Source organism: Balaenoptera borealis (genome assembly GCF_965194805.1).
Source record: "Balaenoptera borealis genome assembly, chromosome: 16".
In the NCBI taxonomy this organism is placed as follows: domain Eukaryota; kingdom Metazoa; phylum Chordata; class Mammalia; order Artiodactyla; family Balaenopteridae; genus Balaenoptera; species Balaenoptera borealis.
The window spans coordinates 24,541,475-24,557,881 of NC_138872.1; the positions used below are offsets into that span (position 1 = coordinate 24,541,475).

Below are 16,407 nucleotides of genomic sequence, written 5' to 3' on the forward strand. Positions count from 1 at the left end.
CCTCAGCACCACGGTGAGGGCTGGGAGCTGGGCTACCCCTTTTATTGCCGCCGTCAAGGTCATCGGAGGAGAGCTATGTCAGCAATCTCCACGTGTCACAGCCCCCCCGGCCTGGCCACAGGACACAAAAGGCAAATTCCCTTTTATCTCCACCAGCACAGCCCCTGGGCTATTTTTACCTCCTATTGTCAGGGGATCACAAAGGCAGAGAGAGACACTCACTCCACTCAGAGGTTGAGATTCAGACCGACAGGGGCAGGGACAAGGCAGTGAGAGATTTGGGAAGACTGAGGTGCTGGGAGAGAGGAACTGAGTCACAGGGAGTCTGATACACCCAGAAAAAGGTCCACACCCCCAGAAGTGGAGAGCAAGGAGATTCAGGGAGGGCGACCACAAAATGCACTCTGGGACTATTTGGTCCAATCCTCTTTACACATCCAGAGAAACTGAGGCCCAGGGAAAGGAAACCACTAGCCAAACCTCACAGATAAACAGTGGCAGAGACCAAGTCAAAAAGAGAAGCAGACACACTAAGGCATCTCTCTCCAGGCACCTGGATGCTGTCTCTTCCCCACTCCCCCTCACCTCTATCCCCAGTTCTCTGAGGTACCCTGGGGAAATTACACAAGAAGAAAACCAGACCTAGGACCATAGGCATAAAGGAATAATTTGGCTGAAGAGGAAGCAAATTGAGGAAATTTAGACCAATCAGGAGCCCGCTTCATAATGACATTTAAAATTCACAGGAAGCCAAGTTCCCACTCTTAGCCCCCTCCTGCACCCTACTCACATCAGGGGTTCGGGGTGCTGACACTCAGTCTGCCTTCAGAATGTGTCAGGGCACTTCCAGGCTCTCCTTTTCTGTCACCCCATTCAGGCCCCGGTGACGCCACAGAATTTTGGAGTCAGAATATCAAAGGATCCTGGAAACTTCGACACTGGACACAAAGAAGTCCAGAGCCAGGATTCCAGCCAGACATTAGGCTGAGCTCACAAAGAGAAATCCTCTGCACCAACGGGCTACCAATTCCAAATATACAGACATATCTATAGTCTATAGGAATAATTTCAAAGATACATTTTCAACCATAAATAGTTCAAAACAGGCAAAACTAACAAATGATGATAAAGTGAAAGAGTGGTCCTTTGAGGGAAAGTAATGACGAGAGGAGGCACAAGAGAAGCTTCTGGAATGCAGGAAACACTCTATATACTGAGCTGGGCTGTGGTTACACAGGTGTGTTCACTTTGTAATACTAATCGTGCTATACACTTAAGATGTATGCACTTCACGGTATGTATATTACATGAAAACTTTGTTAAAAATGCATGGCCATGGGCTTCCCTGGTGGCGCAGTGGTTGAGAATCTGCCTGCCAATGCAGGGGACACGGGTTCGAGCCCTAGTCTGGGAAGATCCCACATGCCACGGAGCAACTGGGCCCGTGAGCCACAATTACTTAGCCTGCGCGTCTGGAGCCTGTGCTCCGCAACAAGAGAGGCCGCGATGGTGAGAGGCCCGCGCACCGCGATGAGGAGTGGCCCCCGCTTGCCGCAACTAGAGGAAGCCCTGGCACAGAAACGAAGACCCAACACAGCCATAAATAAATAAATAAACAAATCAATAATTTAAAAAAAAAAAAAAAAAAGAACCAACACCTATCAAACTCCTTTTAAAAAAAATGCATGGCTAAATTTGGCAATATCTATCAAAATTACAAATGCCCAGACCCTTTTAGTAATTTATCCTACAGATATTTCCCCATGTTACAAAATGATACAGGTCTCCTTTGGGTGGACATTTAGATTTTTCTCTTTTTGCCATTACAATCAGGGCTACGGTGAATATTCTTGTACAGTCTGATGAATTTTCACAAAGTAAACACACTCTGTTCAAGAAACTAAAATTACCAGCATCCCCATCAACCCTCTTTCAGTTACCACTCCCTCACCTACTATCCTGACTTCTAATATCACAGATTGTTTTGAAATTTATATGAATGGAGTCCTACATTATGTATTCCTTTCTTTTTTCTCTCCACATCATATTTGTGACAACATCATTCTGTTTTAATTCTCTTCATAGAACTTAGATTGTTTCTTCCCTGCCCCCGCCTCCCACCCACACCCACACCCAGTAAAGGGCAAGAGCTTGGTCTAGGCCCCCTAGCACCTTGCAGAGTAGCTGCACATAGTAGAAAGTCAATAAATATCTATGAAGTAAGAGAATGAAGCAAACTTGATTGATAGTTCAGATTAGAGTTTTAATCTCCATATGGGGTCAGAGGCTAAGGAGCTGGGCTTGAGCAATTTATAGAAAGCCCAGAGGGTAGGGAAAACTCTGCTCCTCTTCAAAGATGCTCAGAAAGCAGGGCTTTGTGCCTAAGGCCCAAGCAATAGAACTGGCCTGGAGAATCAGAATCTCTAACGAGCCTAGCCTATACCAAATATAATGTGGGTCTGAATTCTAGAATTACCTGCTCAGTGTAGAAACCTGGGGCTGAAAAGCCAACCCAAAGAAGTGGGTCTAGAACTGCTCTGTAAGTTCGCTTCTACTACACCGGACACACCTTCCTCCTGAGATGAGCTCACAGACAAACATGACAAAGCAGTGAGGAAACCCAAGATGCACCTGAGAGATGCAACAAATGCTACAATCTGCAAGGACTTAAGGTTCCAACTTTAAACACCTGAAGAGCCATGCTGGAACAGAGGGAGCCTGTGTGATTTGTGTGGCCCCAAGAGCAGAACAACAGTGCAGTTACAAGGAAGCAGAGTTTGCAGATACACACAAAAAAGGACTTTTTCACACTTGGAGCCAATCAGCAATGGAAGAGTCTGCCTTGGAAGAAAATGAGCCTGCCAAAAGCAAGGAAGAATCAAGTAGAGACTGCACAGGGCTTGAGGCTTTGGAATGGATGACCTCCGAGGTTTACTCCAACCTCAGGATTCCAGGATTCCAGGATTTTAGACCCTCTGGAAGCTTTGTTTCTTAACAACGACCCTCAACCCAACAAACCCACCCACTGCGTAGCCAGTATAGACAGCCCAAAGTCTTTCTTCCTGCCTTCTCTTCCCAATGTTATAAGTACAGAGACAAGACATATATGCACCTCAGTTTTAGATTGCTGGGGTGTTAGAACCCAGGGTCATTAGAACCCTGAAGTGCTAGAATCCTGGGGCAAAAGACTTGAAGCAAATATGACAAAATGTACACTGGTTTGGTATTATTTGTACTTCCCTGTATCTTTTACATTTGTCCCTCCTTTGGGTTTTTTTGTTTGTTTGTTGTTGTTTTATTTTTTATTTTTATTTTTTAAGATTTTTTTTGATGTGGACCATTTTTAAAGTCTTTTATTGAATTTGTTACAATATTACTTCTGTTTTATGTCTTGGTTTTTTGGCTGCGAGGCATGTGGGATCTTAGCTCCCTGACCAGGGTTCGAACCCACACCCCCTGCATTGGAAGGCAAAGTCTTAACCACCAGACCGCCAGGGAAGTCCCCTGTTGTTTTTTTTAAATTAAAGACTCCTAGGGCATTAGGAATCAGGAGCATCAGGGCTAGAGGGCTGGAAGGGAAATCAGCTTAGCTAAGGACACCAAGACCCTGATGGGGACAGAGGGAAGCCCAGGCCACACTCCAGGATCCCACTCCGAAGGCAAGCTCTCTACTCCTGCACATGAAAACTGGGAAAGGAGAAAGCAACTTCAGGCAGGACCAGCATGAGGGCAGCTGGGCCACCTGCAGCCTGGCCTGCAGTGTGTCCACCCTCCTGGGCTAGAGGGACTCTCCCTGGAAATCACTCAAAGAAACACCATCTTCAAGGGACTTAGGGTACTGACAGCCCCAGAAAAGGCTGTCGGGGAGGGCTGGACCTCAGGCTTTCTAGTCTGTGTCTCCAGGCCCCCAGACCCAGGTGGCCCTGAATAGGTGTACCACTGCCCTCAAAAACTGATATGCTGTCCGCCAGCCCCCACTTACACCAGGGAACCTTGGGCCTGGCTAGGAAGAGAGTTGGAGGGGAGAAGCAGGAGTCAGGGAAGAGAGTAAAGTGGCCAAAGATAGAAATTGGAAGTCTTAGTATGTAGGGGGCTAGAGCCAAGCTGGGCACCAGGGTCTAGGTGTCCCCAATTCCTCTCCTCCAAAGACCTCAGATCAGCAGTTGCCAAGAGTCCTGGAACCCACAGCTTAGTAGCAGCCAGACTGATGAGGCAAAGCCCGAAAGGGGCATAGTACCTCTGGCGTCTCCTCTTCCAGCCCAAAATGCCAGTAGAGGAGCTGAGTATTGGAGAAAGCAAGGGCAGGCAGGTAGGCAGAGAGGATGTAATTTGGGAGCCACCCCAGCCCCAAATATATCTGCCAGCAATGCACCCCAGTGCCTGGAAGTCCTTCTTTGGATAAAGACATTGAAGGACTCTGTGAAGGAGGGAGGGACACATGAATTCAATTCAATATGCATCTGACAGCTTCTCTTATGTGTCCAGGATGGGAACACAACACTCATTGTCCAGGGAAAAAAATGATGCTCAAGGAGGATGTCAGAATGGAGGAGTTTGAAGGATAAAAGATTGTGGCACGTGCTATGAAGGCATCACGCAAAGTAGTGTTGTGGAGGGTAACGGGGGTGTAACTCTATTCAGGTTAGTCAGAGAGGGCCTCTCTGAGGAGGTGACATTTAAGGCAAGACCTGAAGGATAAGAGCTAGCCGGTTAGGTGAAGAGCTGGGGGAAGGATATTCCAACCAGGAGGAACAGTAAATACAAAAGCCGTGAGGCAGAGCATAGCTTGGTGTGTCTGAGGCCCTGTCACAGTGCTAGTGCCGCTGGGGTAGGAAGGTGGGGAAAGTTTTGCAAGCTGAGGTTAGACAGGTAGGCAGGGGCTGGGTCACCGGGACTCTTGTGGGACCTTATTCCAAGTGCGAAGGGGAGCTGTTAGGGCAGGAGAGTAAGTGGTGAAGGTTAATAATGATCACTCTGGCTGCCGTATAGAGAATGGACCGGAAGGAGCAAGAGATGCCACAGGCAGACCAGTGAGGAGGCTGTGGCCGTCCAGGGAGAGGCACTGAAGGTAGAGGACAGGGGACGGAGAGCATGAACCTAAACTCCAAGCCCAGGGCAGCCACACGGGCGTAAAGGGAGGTGAGGCTGGACGGAGCAGTTGGGACTGGATTGTGAAGGGCTTCAAAAGCCAGATTAGGATTTGGTTCTTTATCCTGCAGGAGTTGGGGAGCCATCAAAGGCATTTTTACTTTATTTTTTTCATCAAAGAGCTCGGAGCAAGGGCATTTGACAGTGTGTTCAGATTTATGTGTTCACAAGAGCCCCATGACAGCTGGTGTGGAGGATGGACTGCAGGGGCGAGACCGGGGCAGGAAGACTTAGGAGGCGGCTGCCATAAGGGTCTAAATGCGAGGTGGTGAGGCCCAAAGAGGGGCCTCCACCCTGGCACCCCGGGGGGGTGCCCCTGCTCGTCCAAGGCTTGTCCCCCTCCTGGGGCCGTGGGCAGCTGCAGAGGGCCCGAGTGGGCCCCGGCTCTGATGCTTCAAGCAGAAAATAGGATGAGGGCAGCCAAAAGGCATCAGGGCTGTTTATCCGGTGGAGAGACGCCTCAGCATGGATTTATGGCTGAAAGGTTACTGGGGGGAGGGGATGGGGGGACCAGCTGTCCCCCATCCTCACAAAGGGCAAACAAAGGAGGAGACTATGGCCTCCACTGCAGCAAGAGGGAGAGAGGTTAGACACATGAGGAATATGTCCTGACAGGCATCAGAGGATGAAAGGGCCCTTCAGGGATCATGCAAACCAACTCTCTCATTGGGTGGCTGGGGAAACGGAGGCACAGAGGAAGAAGCAGGTCTGTGCCCAAGGTCACATACTGAATTAAAGCTACGACTAGACACAGCAGCACAACATCTTCCTTTCAAAGATCTCAGGAGTCTCCCAGAGCACTTCCCAAAATATGTTCCTTCAACTGCCTCGGAAGAATCTGGGATGTGGCTCTCCCAGAGAGAAATGTGCTTGTGTAGCCCTCCCAGAGCCCCAACCAATCTCTGTGTTTATGGCGTTTGGTGGGAGCTTCCTGTATCTCTCAAGGGTCTTGGTCTTTCTGTGTTACTCTGTCTCTCTCTGCCCTCCGAGACTCTGTTTCTTTGTCTTGGCCCCTGACTCAGTCTCTGTAGAGCTGAGCTAGGCTGGACCAATCTCCCACCCCCAGGGGGCCCTCACTGGTAAAGTACCCCCACGTAGACAACGCTTGGGCCCAGTGCCCAGGCTGGAACAGGTGACAGCAGCTGTGGATCTATCTATAGCTCCCTTGCCCTTCAATTGTTCCCAACTTCAAACAATGGTTGGGCCCTGGATTAGAGGCACCCCCCAGCAGCCCTGCTGAAATGGATCCCGGGGGCAGGGGATGAGGCTCACGAGGGCCACACTGTGATCTCTCATGTCTACTTCTGTCTGGATCTCCATGTTCCTACCTATAGCTCTGGGCTCTAAGGCCTTCTAGCTCAGAGGCTGAGTGAGTAAAGGACCGGTGGATAAGGGACAGGGTGTGTGTGAACAGCAGACGGTATCCAGGCATGTGAGTGACACGTGGGTTTCCCTCCTCCTACCTTGGTTGACAGACACTCATGGGCACTGGGATGCCAGTTCCATGAGGGCAGAGACCTAGTCTTTTTTATTTTTTGCTGCAGACCAGCCTGAGCCTGGCCATGGCACGTGTTCAATATATAGTACATCTCTGACCTTGGCCCTTAGGAAGAGCAAGGGTGTGCTGTGTAATGACATGACATAAGTGTGAGCAGAAGTATGGAGCAGTGATGAAGAATACCTTATCTAATATCAGACTGCCTGGGACTGAATCCTGGCTCTGCCAATTACCAGCCATGAAATCGTGGAAAATCACTTAACCTCTTAACAATGGAGATTCGTACAAAGTACCCACCACATAGGATTCTGATGAGCACTAAATGGGTTAAAACATCTGAAGTGCTTAGAACAGTGCCTGGCACATAGCGGAGACTCACGATGTAACGTGGGTTTCCCTCATATTATATTATTATTTACATTACTGTTGTTACTTTCAAGATATCTCATTAAATGAAAAAAGTGAGGAGCAGAGAGGAATAGGTGGCTGGAGGCTAGGAAAGGGACAGACTGATATCTTTTCCTTGTGTATCCTTTTATACCTTTGAATTTTGAATCATGTCTATGTATTACCTATTTCTTAAGTGTTTGCTAAATGAATAAAGGTCGCTTCCAACATATCGACCCTTGAAAAAGCAAGCCCCTACTCTGTGCCAGTGGGGAGGGCCTGGAGGAGGGCGGGTCCTCAGGGTGTGGGCTCAGTGCCCTCAGCCCTGGGTCTGAGTCCCTGGGACACCCTCTGTCCTCCAACCCAAAGGTGGACAAGATGTATCCATGCGAAATCATCCCAGAGCAAACTGTAAGCCAGAAGGAAGGCTTCCCAGTTTCTAGGCCAAGCAGCAGGGGTGGAGGGGGCAGTGGAAAAAGGCTCCTGCCCTCTTCCCTGGCCCCGGCCCCCAACACTTCAGCCCAAGCTATTCTTAGAACCCAGATAATGCCAGCAGTTGCTGCTGCTCATATCAGCTTCCAGAACCACCCGGTCCTGAGAGGCCCAGTGCTGCCCCCACCCCCAGAACGCTGGCCTCTCTGCAAGGTATGGGCGTCCTGCTCACTCTATCCACCGTATCCCGCAGGCCACTGCAGGTAGGTAAGAAGACTGGGTGATGGGCCCCTCCAAGACTTCCCTTGCCAGGCAGCTGAGTGGAAATAGGAAGGGCTAAAGGACACCCTAGGGTATGGGCTGACCCCTGGAGGTCACCATCCAGATAGTCTGACCCGACCTCAGCCTCCAAACTATGCTCAGAATATGAATGAAAGGGCTGGGGGCTCCGGACATGGGTTAGTCTGGGGAGCTGGGGTGGGGGAGAGTGGAAACAGCAGCGGGAAGAAAGCCTGGGAGGGTCAGTGTATGGGGGAGGGAGGATGCTAAAAAAAAGGAGGAAGAGATGGCAGAAGAGGGTCTGATAGCTCTGGCTCCAGAGTCAGACTGTCCAGCTCTGCCCCTTACTTGCTATGTGACCTTGACCTTTTCCTGTCGGAGCTTCCATTTCCATCATAAAATGGGCATAACCTTATTCCATTGGGTTGTGAAGCAGAGTCAAGGAAATAATGTATGTAAAGAGCTTAGCCTGTGCCTGATATATACAAGCCCTATGTAAATGTCTGACAACATTATCGTTGACTCCGTTTGAGCAGGCAGTGGTTCTTTTTTAGCTTTGCACCTGCAGGGACTAGGCTGGGCACGTGTTAGGACTGCCTCTTTGAGTCCTTGCTCTGCCATTTACAAGCTAAGTGACCCTGAGCTAGTTACTTAACCTCTCTGAGCCTTGGGTCCTTCTCTGCAAAATGGATATACGAAGAGTACCTGCCTTATAATGTTGCTGAGAGATATAACTGAGCCAGAGTGCTTAGCCCATGGTAAGAGATCAACAGTGTGAACACGCCAGCCCTGTGGTGATGTGTATGTTGGGGTAGTCTGGCGGGGAGGCCTTGGGTCTGCCACTCTGGGGATGGAATTTGAGGTACTGCCCAGGGCAGCCAACATTCTGGAAGAGACATCCTTGTGGGCATACCACGTGGAAGGAAAGTCCCAGGGTCTTATAAGACCACAGCCACCCCACTGCCAAAATCCTGTGCCAAAGCCTTGGCCCTGCCTGGGGTCTCAGGATCAAGACAGGCTTGTCCCAGCCTATGTCAGCTTCCCATTTCGTTGAATTCAACAGACACTCTCTGATGCCACCCAGACTGGGACTGGTTCTAGGCTTGCTCCTAAGGAGGATTCTGTCTGGTAGAGTGGCGATGGGGGAAGAACTCTCAGAAGACCAGTTAGAGGTAGAGTGGGACGGTGGGGTGAGGTTGTGTCTCTGCCCTTATGATCATGGTCAGTCAGCTTGGTAGGTGAAGGGCAGAGAGAGGCTCAATGAGTTAGGATTGGAAACCAACCCAAACGGTCTACCCTGGGTATCTTGAGGTGTGCAGGGTGACCCTGCGCTCTCCCACATCTCAGGGTATACTGCAAACCTCTCTGCGAATCTGCACTTTGCTAACTTAAGGGTGAGAGGTCTCCTTGAGCACAGCCCTCAGGGGTTTTTTTTTAATGGGTTGAAAATGTTGTTATTACAAATATCTCTATTTTCCTACCTAATTCTTTGGGCCTTAAATTTCATTTTCCAATCATTTTCCAATTGAAATTTGTGAGATAATTGTATAGTCACAAGAATTTATAAGAAATAATACAGGACTTCCCTGGTGGCACAGTGGTTAAGAATCCACCTGCCAATGCAGGGGACACGGGTTCGAGCCCTGGTCCGGGAAGATCCCACATGCTGCGGAGCCACTAAGGCCATGCACCACAACTACTGAGCCTGCGCTCTAGAGCCCGCGAGCCACAGCTACTGAACCCACGCACCACAACTACTGAAGCCCGTGCGCCTAGAGCCCGTGTTCCGCAACAAGAGAAGCCACCGCAATGAGAAGCCCACGCACAACAAGAGAAGAGTAGCCCCCGCTCGCCGCAGCTAGAGAAAGCCCGCACACAGCAATGAAGACCCAATGCAGCCAAAAATAACTAAATAAAATAAATGTATAACAGCAACAAAAGAAAGTGTAAACTAGAATCACCCTATATTTAAAAAAAAAAAAAAAAAAGAACCATCTTCCCCAGGGGCCTCTCACTCTGCTCCCTGCTGCCTTCTCCATGCCAGGCCCAATGGATATTGTGACTTGTGTTTCTCACCTACCCAAGCCTGGGCAAGCTTCTCCTTTCTTTGCTGTCCTGGGTTTAGCTGAGCCAGGCTAACAATACAGCACAGTGCTTAAGAGTTCTGGAATCAGACTGCTTGAGTACAAACCTTCAGTTACTCTGTCCCTTTGATCCTCTGTTCCTCACCTATAAAGCAGGAATAATAACAGCACCTACTCCACAGGGAATTAAATAATACCTATAAAAAGAAAAAGGTACAATGCCTCGCATATGTGTTCAATACACAATCCTTACTATTATTTTTCTTATTATCATTATCATCATCCCCAAACTCAGTGAATAAATAAGGGAAATACAGGGACTTCCCTGGTGGTCCAGTGGTAAAGATTCTGAGCTTCCACTGCAGGGGGCACGCGTCCGATCCCTGGTCGGGGAACAAAGATCCTGCATGCCATGAGGTGCAGCCAAAAAATAATAAAAATTAAAAACAAACAAAACAAAACAAAACAAAAAACCAAGGGAAATACATACCACCAATACAGAGACCATGAGAAGGTCCTCAAGAAAGGGTCATTCCTAAGACTGTGGGACCCCATTCTCATCGTTACACAATTCCCTTCTGGCTTCTCTCTAGCTCCCTCCCTTCTTGGGGAAAGTGTGGGGAGATGGAAGCGCAAGACTATAGCCTCTCCCTGGGGTAAGGCTCCCATTGCTGGTTTCAAGGTGACAACTGCCTTTCCCCATAGATATAGAGTCGTTGGTCTCACCCAGTGCTTCCTAGCTCCAGGGTCTCCCTACAAACAGCTGGCAGTCTAGGCCCAGAGCCCCGCCATCCTCTAGCCACAGGCAGAACAGAGGGTCATCTCCTCATCAAAGAGCTGAATCCATTCTACTTTCATGCCATCCATCCAACCATGCAAATATTTACTGAAAAATAAACTTTGCTATTAATCTGGGAAATCCTAATGAGATATCATTTCACACCCACTAGCCTGGCAAAATCAAAAAAGCCCAACAATACTGAGTCTTGGTGAGGATGCCAAATAAGGGCAATTCTATTACATTGCTGGCAGGAGTGCAAATTTGTAAAACCACTTATGAGAGTAATTTTGTATTATCTAGTACATCTGAATATGCCCATGACCTTCAACATACTGCACAAGGAGGCACATATTAGACTGTTTACCCTTGGTAACAGCAAAATAGTAGAGACAACCCCAAAGGATCATTCATAGGAGAAAAGGTAAATGAAATGTGGTATTTTTATGCAATGAAACCTATAGAGCAGTGAAAACAAATGAACTAGTTACTCTTATCAACATGGATGAATCTCCCAACATAAGGCTGAATGAGAAAAACAAGCTGCACAAGAACACACGTTACCATTTAAAGTCCCCCAATCAGGAAAAACAGTATCATATTTTTTTTAGAAACACACACCTAGTAAAAGGACTAAAAATGCATAGGACCTACCTCACACCATATACAAAAATTAACTAAAAATGAATCAAAGACCTAAATGTAACAGCAAAACCCATAAATCTCACAGAAAAAGACAGATGTAAGTCTTCATGATTTTGGATTAGGCAATGGTTTCGTAGATATGACACTCTAAACATAAGCAACCTAAGAAAAAAAATAGATGAATTAGATTACATCAAAATTAAAAACATTTGTGCTTCAAAGGACACTATCAAGGGGTGGGATAGGGAGGGTGGGAGGGAGACGCAAGAGGCAGGGGATATGGGCCTGTATGTATACGTATAGCTGATTCACTTTGTTATACAGCAGCAACTAACACAACAATGTAAAGCAATTATACTCCAATAAAGATGTTAAAAAAAACCATTTCTTCAATATAAAGAGGCTGCATAAAATATAGAGATATTTACCAAAAAAAAAAAAAAAAAGACAACATCAAGAAACTGAAAAGAAAACCCACAGAATGGGAGAAAATATTTGCAAATCATATATCTGATAAGGGTCTGGTATCCAGAATATATAAAGAATTCTTAAAACTCAATAATATTTTTGCCCTTAAGATGGGTAAAATGTTTTAATAGACATTTCTCCAAAGGATATATACAAATGGCCAATAAGCACATGAAAACATGCTCAATGTCATTAGTCATTAGGGAAATGCAAATTGAAACCATAATGAGATACCACTTCACACCCATTAGGATGGTCATAATCAAAGAGATAAGTGTTGGTGAGGATGTAAAAATTGAAACTCTCATACATTGCTTGTGGGAATGGAAAATAGTGCAGCCACTTTAGAAAACAGTCTGGCAGTTCCTCAAAAAGTTAAACATAGAGTTACCATATGACCCACCAAGTCCACTTATATAACCAAGAGAATTGAAAACATATATCCACACAAAAACTTGTTCATAGCAGCATTATTTATAATAGCAAAAAGCAGAAACAACCCAAATGTCCACAAGTGATGGATGAACAAAACGTGCCATATTCACACAATGGAATACCATACCATAAAAAGGAATGAAACATTGATTCATACCACAACATGGATGAACCTTGAAAACATTATGGTAAGTGAAGGAAGCCAGACACAAAAGACCACATACAGGATTCCATTTATAGAAAATGTCCAGAATAGGCAGATCCATAGAGACAGAAAGCAGATTAGTGATTGCCAGGGCTGGAGAGAGGGAGGAATGGGGGAGTGACTGATAATGAGTATGGGGTTCCTTTTGGGGGTGAAAATGTTCTAGAATTAGATAGTGGTGATGGTTGCGCAATCTTGTGAACGCACTAAAAGCCACTAAATTATACACTTAAAAAGGTTGAATTTGATGGTATATGAATACAAAATGGCATAGAATAATAAACACCAAATTCAGAAGACTCTTAACTTCGCCAGGGGTTGGGGAGATGCAGTTGTAGAGGGGCACACAGGGGGCCTTCAGCTGTATTAGCAGTTTTTATTTCACAAGCGGGGTGGTGGGTATATGGGTGTCTGTTATACTAACCTTTATACTTTTCTCAATGTTTTTATAATAAATAAAATTTAAAAGCATTTACCGAGTGTCAAGTAGGACCAGGCACTGGGCTATCTGGGTGGTATAATGATGAGTAAAATTGGATCTCATCCTGCCCAAAAGGAAGTAGATAAAGATAAGTAGTGGGACTTCCCTGGTGGCCCAGTGGTTAAGAATCCGTCTTGCAATGCAGGGGATGCCAGTTCAATCCCTGGTCAGGGAACTAAGATCCCACATGCCACAGAGCAACTAAGCCCTCACGCCGCAAATACTGAGCCCACGTGCCACAACTACAGAGCCCACGCCCTCTGGAGCCTGCAGGCCACAACTAGAGAGACCGTGCACCACAACTAGAGAGCCCACATGCTCTGGAGCTCCCGAGCCACAACTAGAAAGAAGCCCGTGCACCACAACGAAGAGCCCGAGCGCCGCAATGAAAGATCCCGTGTGCCGCAACTAAGACCCGATGCAGCCAATAAATAAATAAATAAATATATATATATATATATTTTAAAAACCAACAGATAAGTAGTAAGCAGAAAAGAGGGGCTATAAGTAATTCATCGCTCCTTTCTGGGCTCCTGTTTCCTTATGGATGAAATGAGAGCTGGACTAGAAGCTTGTTGGTAGAAAGTCTCTGAGGGTCCTGGGGGCTGAGGAGTGTCTCCCCTTTATCAGCCCACAGCTTCAAGAATTCATCATGCATGATGAGCACACAGGCCCTAGAGTCAGTCCTGGTGCTATCAATCACCCCAAGTGGGCCTAAGGCAAAGCCCAACTGAGTCTGTTTCTTCTCAGTAAAATAGAGACAGTAACTTCTCCCTCCCAGGATTACTGGGGCGTGTAAATGAGATAACACATGTAAAGTGTCCAGGACAGGCCTGGTACACAGTAAATCCTCAACACATGGAAGAGTCCTCCCTTTGATTCCAAAGGCATTTCCTGAGCAGCATGGCTGGGCCAGGCCTGTGGTAGGTAGGGGCTGGAAGACACAGGAATTCCACTCTGAACGGCCAAGCAGTGGCCCCCAGTCAGGTGTGGAGACAGCCTCATAATTCCAGGCAGAGTGACGTCATTGCTAAAAAGAGACAGCAGCCACGTGCACAAATGCAGACCTCCGTGCAATGCAGACCCTGGGACGACACAGACGTCCCAGTCAAGAGGCCCAGTCTAGGCTTGGCCAGGGGCCCTTACAGGGGGAAAGGCAACATACAAAGAGACTGGCCTCCATTCACACTGCAGTGCAGCCCTCCTTGCCTTTTTTTTAAACTAATTCAGACTCAAATGTTCCCACAAACCCAACAGAGCTTGCAATGGATTCAGAAGTCAGCTTTGGGAAGCCTGAGCTCGTGGCACATCCCAAGGTACATGTGTAGGTGCACAATGGCTAAGAGTGTAAAGCTGCATAATCTTCAGCAAGTCAGGGCATCTCTTCAAGCCTCCAAGTCCCCAGCTGTAAAATGGACATGATAACAGTACTCACCTCATAGGTTTGTGGTGAAAGTGAGATAACAACTGTAAAGCCAGCAGCCAAGTACCCGGCACGTAACGAGCAGATCAAATAAAGATTAGTTATTGTGAGAAAAAAACCAAAAAACAGATTCCATTTTGAAAGTGAGGGAAGTGGGATTCAGAGAGGTGAGAAGTCTTGCCCATAGTCACACTGATAGTTTGTGGAGTCAGGATTTGAACTCAGGTCGGAGACATCAAAGGCTCAAGGCATCATAAACTCGCTCTGCTCCAAAATCTTCAGCAGGTTCCCTGATGTCCACTAAAGGGAATCTATCCTTGACATGGAGGGAGGAACCAGCAAAGGCTTGAGGCCAGAAAGACCTCGGGCAAGTTCCCTAATCCTGGGTTCCTTGATCTGGGATCCCTGAGTAGGCCTGAAGAGGTCTCAGAATTCCTTCACATGGTCTGCTAAAAGTTTGTGTCTAATGGAGATTCTCAAAGGAGCCTATGGCCTCAAAAGTAACAAACAACCGACTTGACCTCACTTCCCATGTTTTCTTATCCACCCAATGGAGATACAGTACCCACCTGGAAAGGCTATGAGGGGATCAAATGAGATAGTTTATGAGAAGCACCTGAAACATCCCAAGCTTTCACCTAATGTTGGTTTCCTTCCCTTCCTCCCTCCCCAGCTTATTTCCATCAGTCGGCAAATATTATTGAGTATCTACTATTGCAGGTGCTGGGGGTAAAGTGGTGACCAAGACAGATATTGCCCCTGTTTTCATGGAGCTCACATTCTAGTGGAGGGAAACACATAAAATTAATTATTTCAGATACTAATAAGTGTTATGTAGAAAATACACAGGAAAATGTGATACAGGCTGATCAGGTGGGGATGTCATCTGAGGAGGAAACATCTGAATGACAAGAAGGAGCCACTTATGCCAAGATTTCGAGGAAAAGCATCTGGGCAGAGGGAGCAAGAAAGGCAAAGCCTTGCTGGAAACATCTTTGGCCAAGAGCCCCTCACTTCCAGTCCCACCACAAACTGGATCCCCTTGAACAAGTAACATAACTTCTGAGGCTCAACTGTCACATCTACAAAATGGGAATGAAAATACCTTACCTGCCACAATGTGAGAGGACACAACCAAAGGGGTGTTAAGGTCTGGGATCCTCCCCAGATCTCACAAATAGGCACCTGATACACGTCATTTGGCACCCATCTTGGAAGAGGAGAACCTGCACAGAGAACCCTGGGTCATGATTTTTTATTTTTAATTTCATACTGCCCTAGAAATAGCTTCCTTTGTTCCTTGTTAGCCCGGTGGACTTTTTCTGGCACCTGGGGCCTATTATAGTAACTGCTGCTTCAGACTCTCCCTTAGGTACAAAAGCAGACAAAAGAGGGACATCATGAAATCACAGTTGTGGCAATAACCAGACCACCTATCCCTTCCTTCCCACCAACAAGATTGGAAAGCTCAGTCTGTCCTGTAGGTAGAAAATGTACATACTTTATTATTTTTAAAATATTTATTTATTTATTTATTTATTTTGGCTGCGCCAGATCTTAGTTGCAGCACGTGGGATCTTCGTTGTGGCATGTGGGCTTCTTAGTTGTGGCATGCGGGCTTCTTAGTTGAGGCACGCATGCAGGAGGATCTAGTTTCCCGACCAGGGATTGAGCCCGGTTCACCTGCATTGGGAGCATGCAGTCTTACCCACTGAACCACCAGGGAAGTCCCACATACTTTATTTAAGGAGTTGGAAACATCCTGTCCCCTGGATTGGGCCGCTGATTTATAATCAGTCGGAGTTCTCTCTCCTAAATATCTCTTTAATCTGTCCCCTTCTCTCCATCTTCTTGGCCCCGCCTCATCATCTCACACCTTAACTACCTCTGAGATCTCTCTCTGGCCTTGGTCTCCCCACTTACAAACCATTTGCCATGCTGTAACCAGCACCTAACACACCATGTCTCCCTCTTCCTTAATATCCTTAGACAACTCATTGGACAAATGCTAAACTTCTTAACCTAGCATCCAAGGCTCCCTCCCCAAGACTGAGCTCCTAAAAGCCTGCTCCAACCCCCAGACCCTCCTCAGTATCTACACCAAACTCCTCATTGTCTCTAAAACAAGACTAGCCACATTCAGA

General features: G+C 47.0%; 1 long non-coding RNA gene across 1 annotated transcript; it reads left to right on the forward strand.

The window, feature by feature from the left end:
- Positions 1 to 2: 2 nt before the first annotated feature.
- LOC309612791 lies at positions 3 to 9,688 on the forward strand. The gene is made up of 2 exons (XR_014235363.1): positions 3 to 7,728; positions 9,370 to 9,688. It is a non-coding gene; the product is annotated as an uncharacterized lncRNA (long non-coding RNA).
- The last annotated feature ends 6,719 nt before the right edge of the window (positions 9,689 to 16,407 follow it).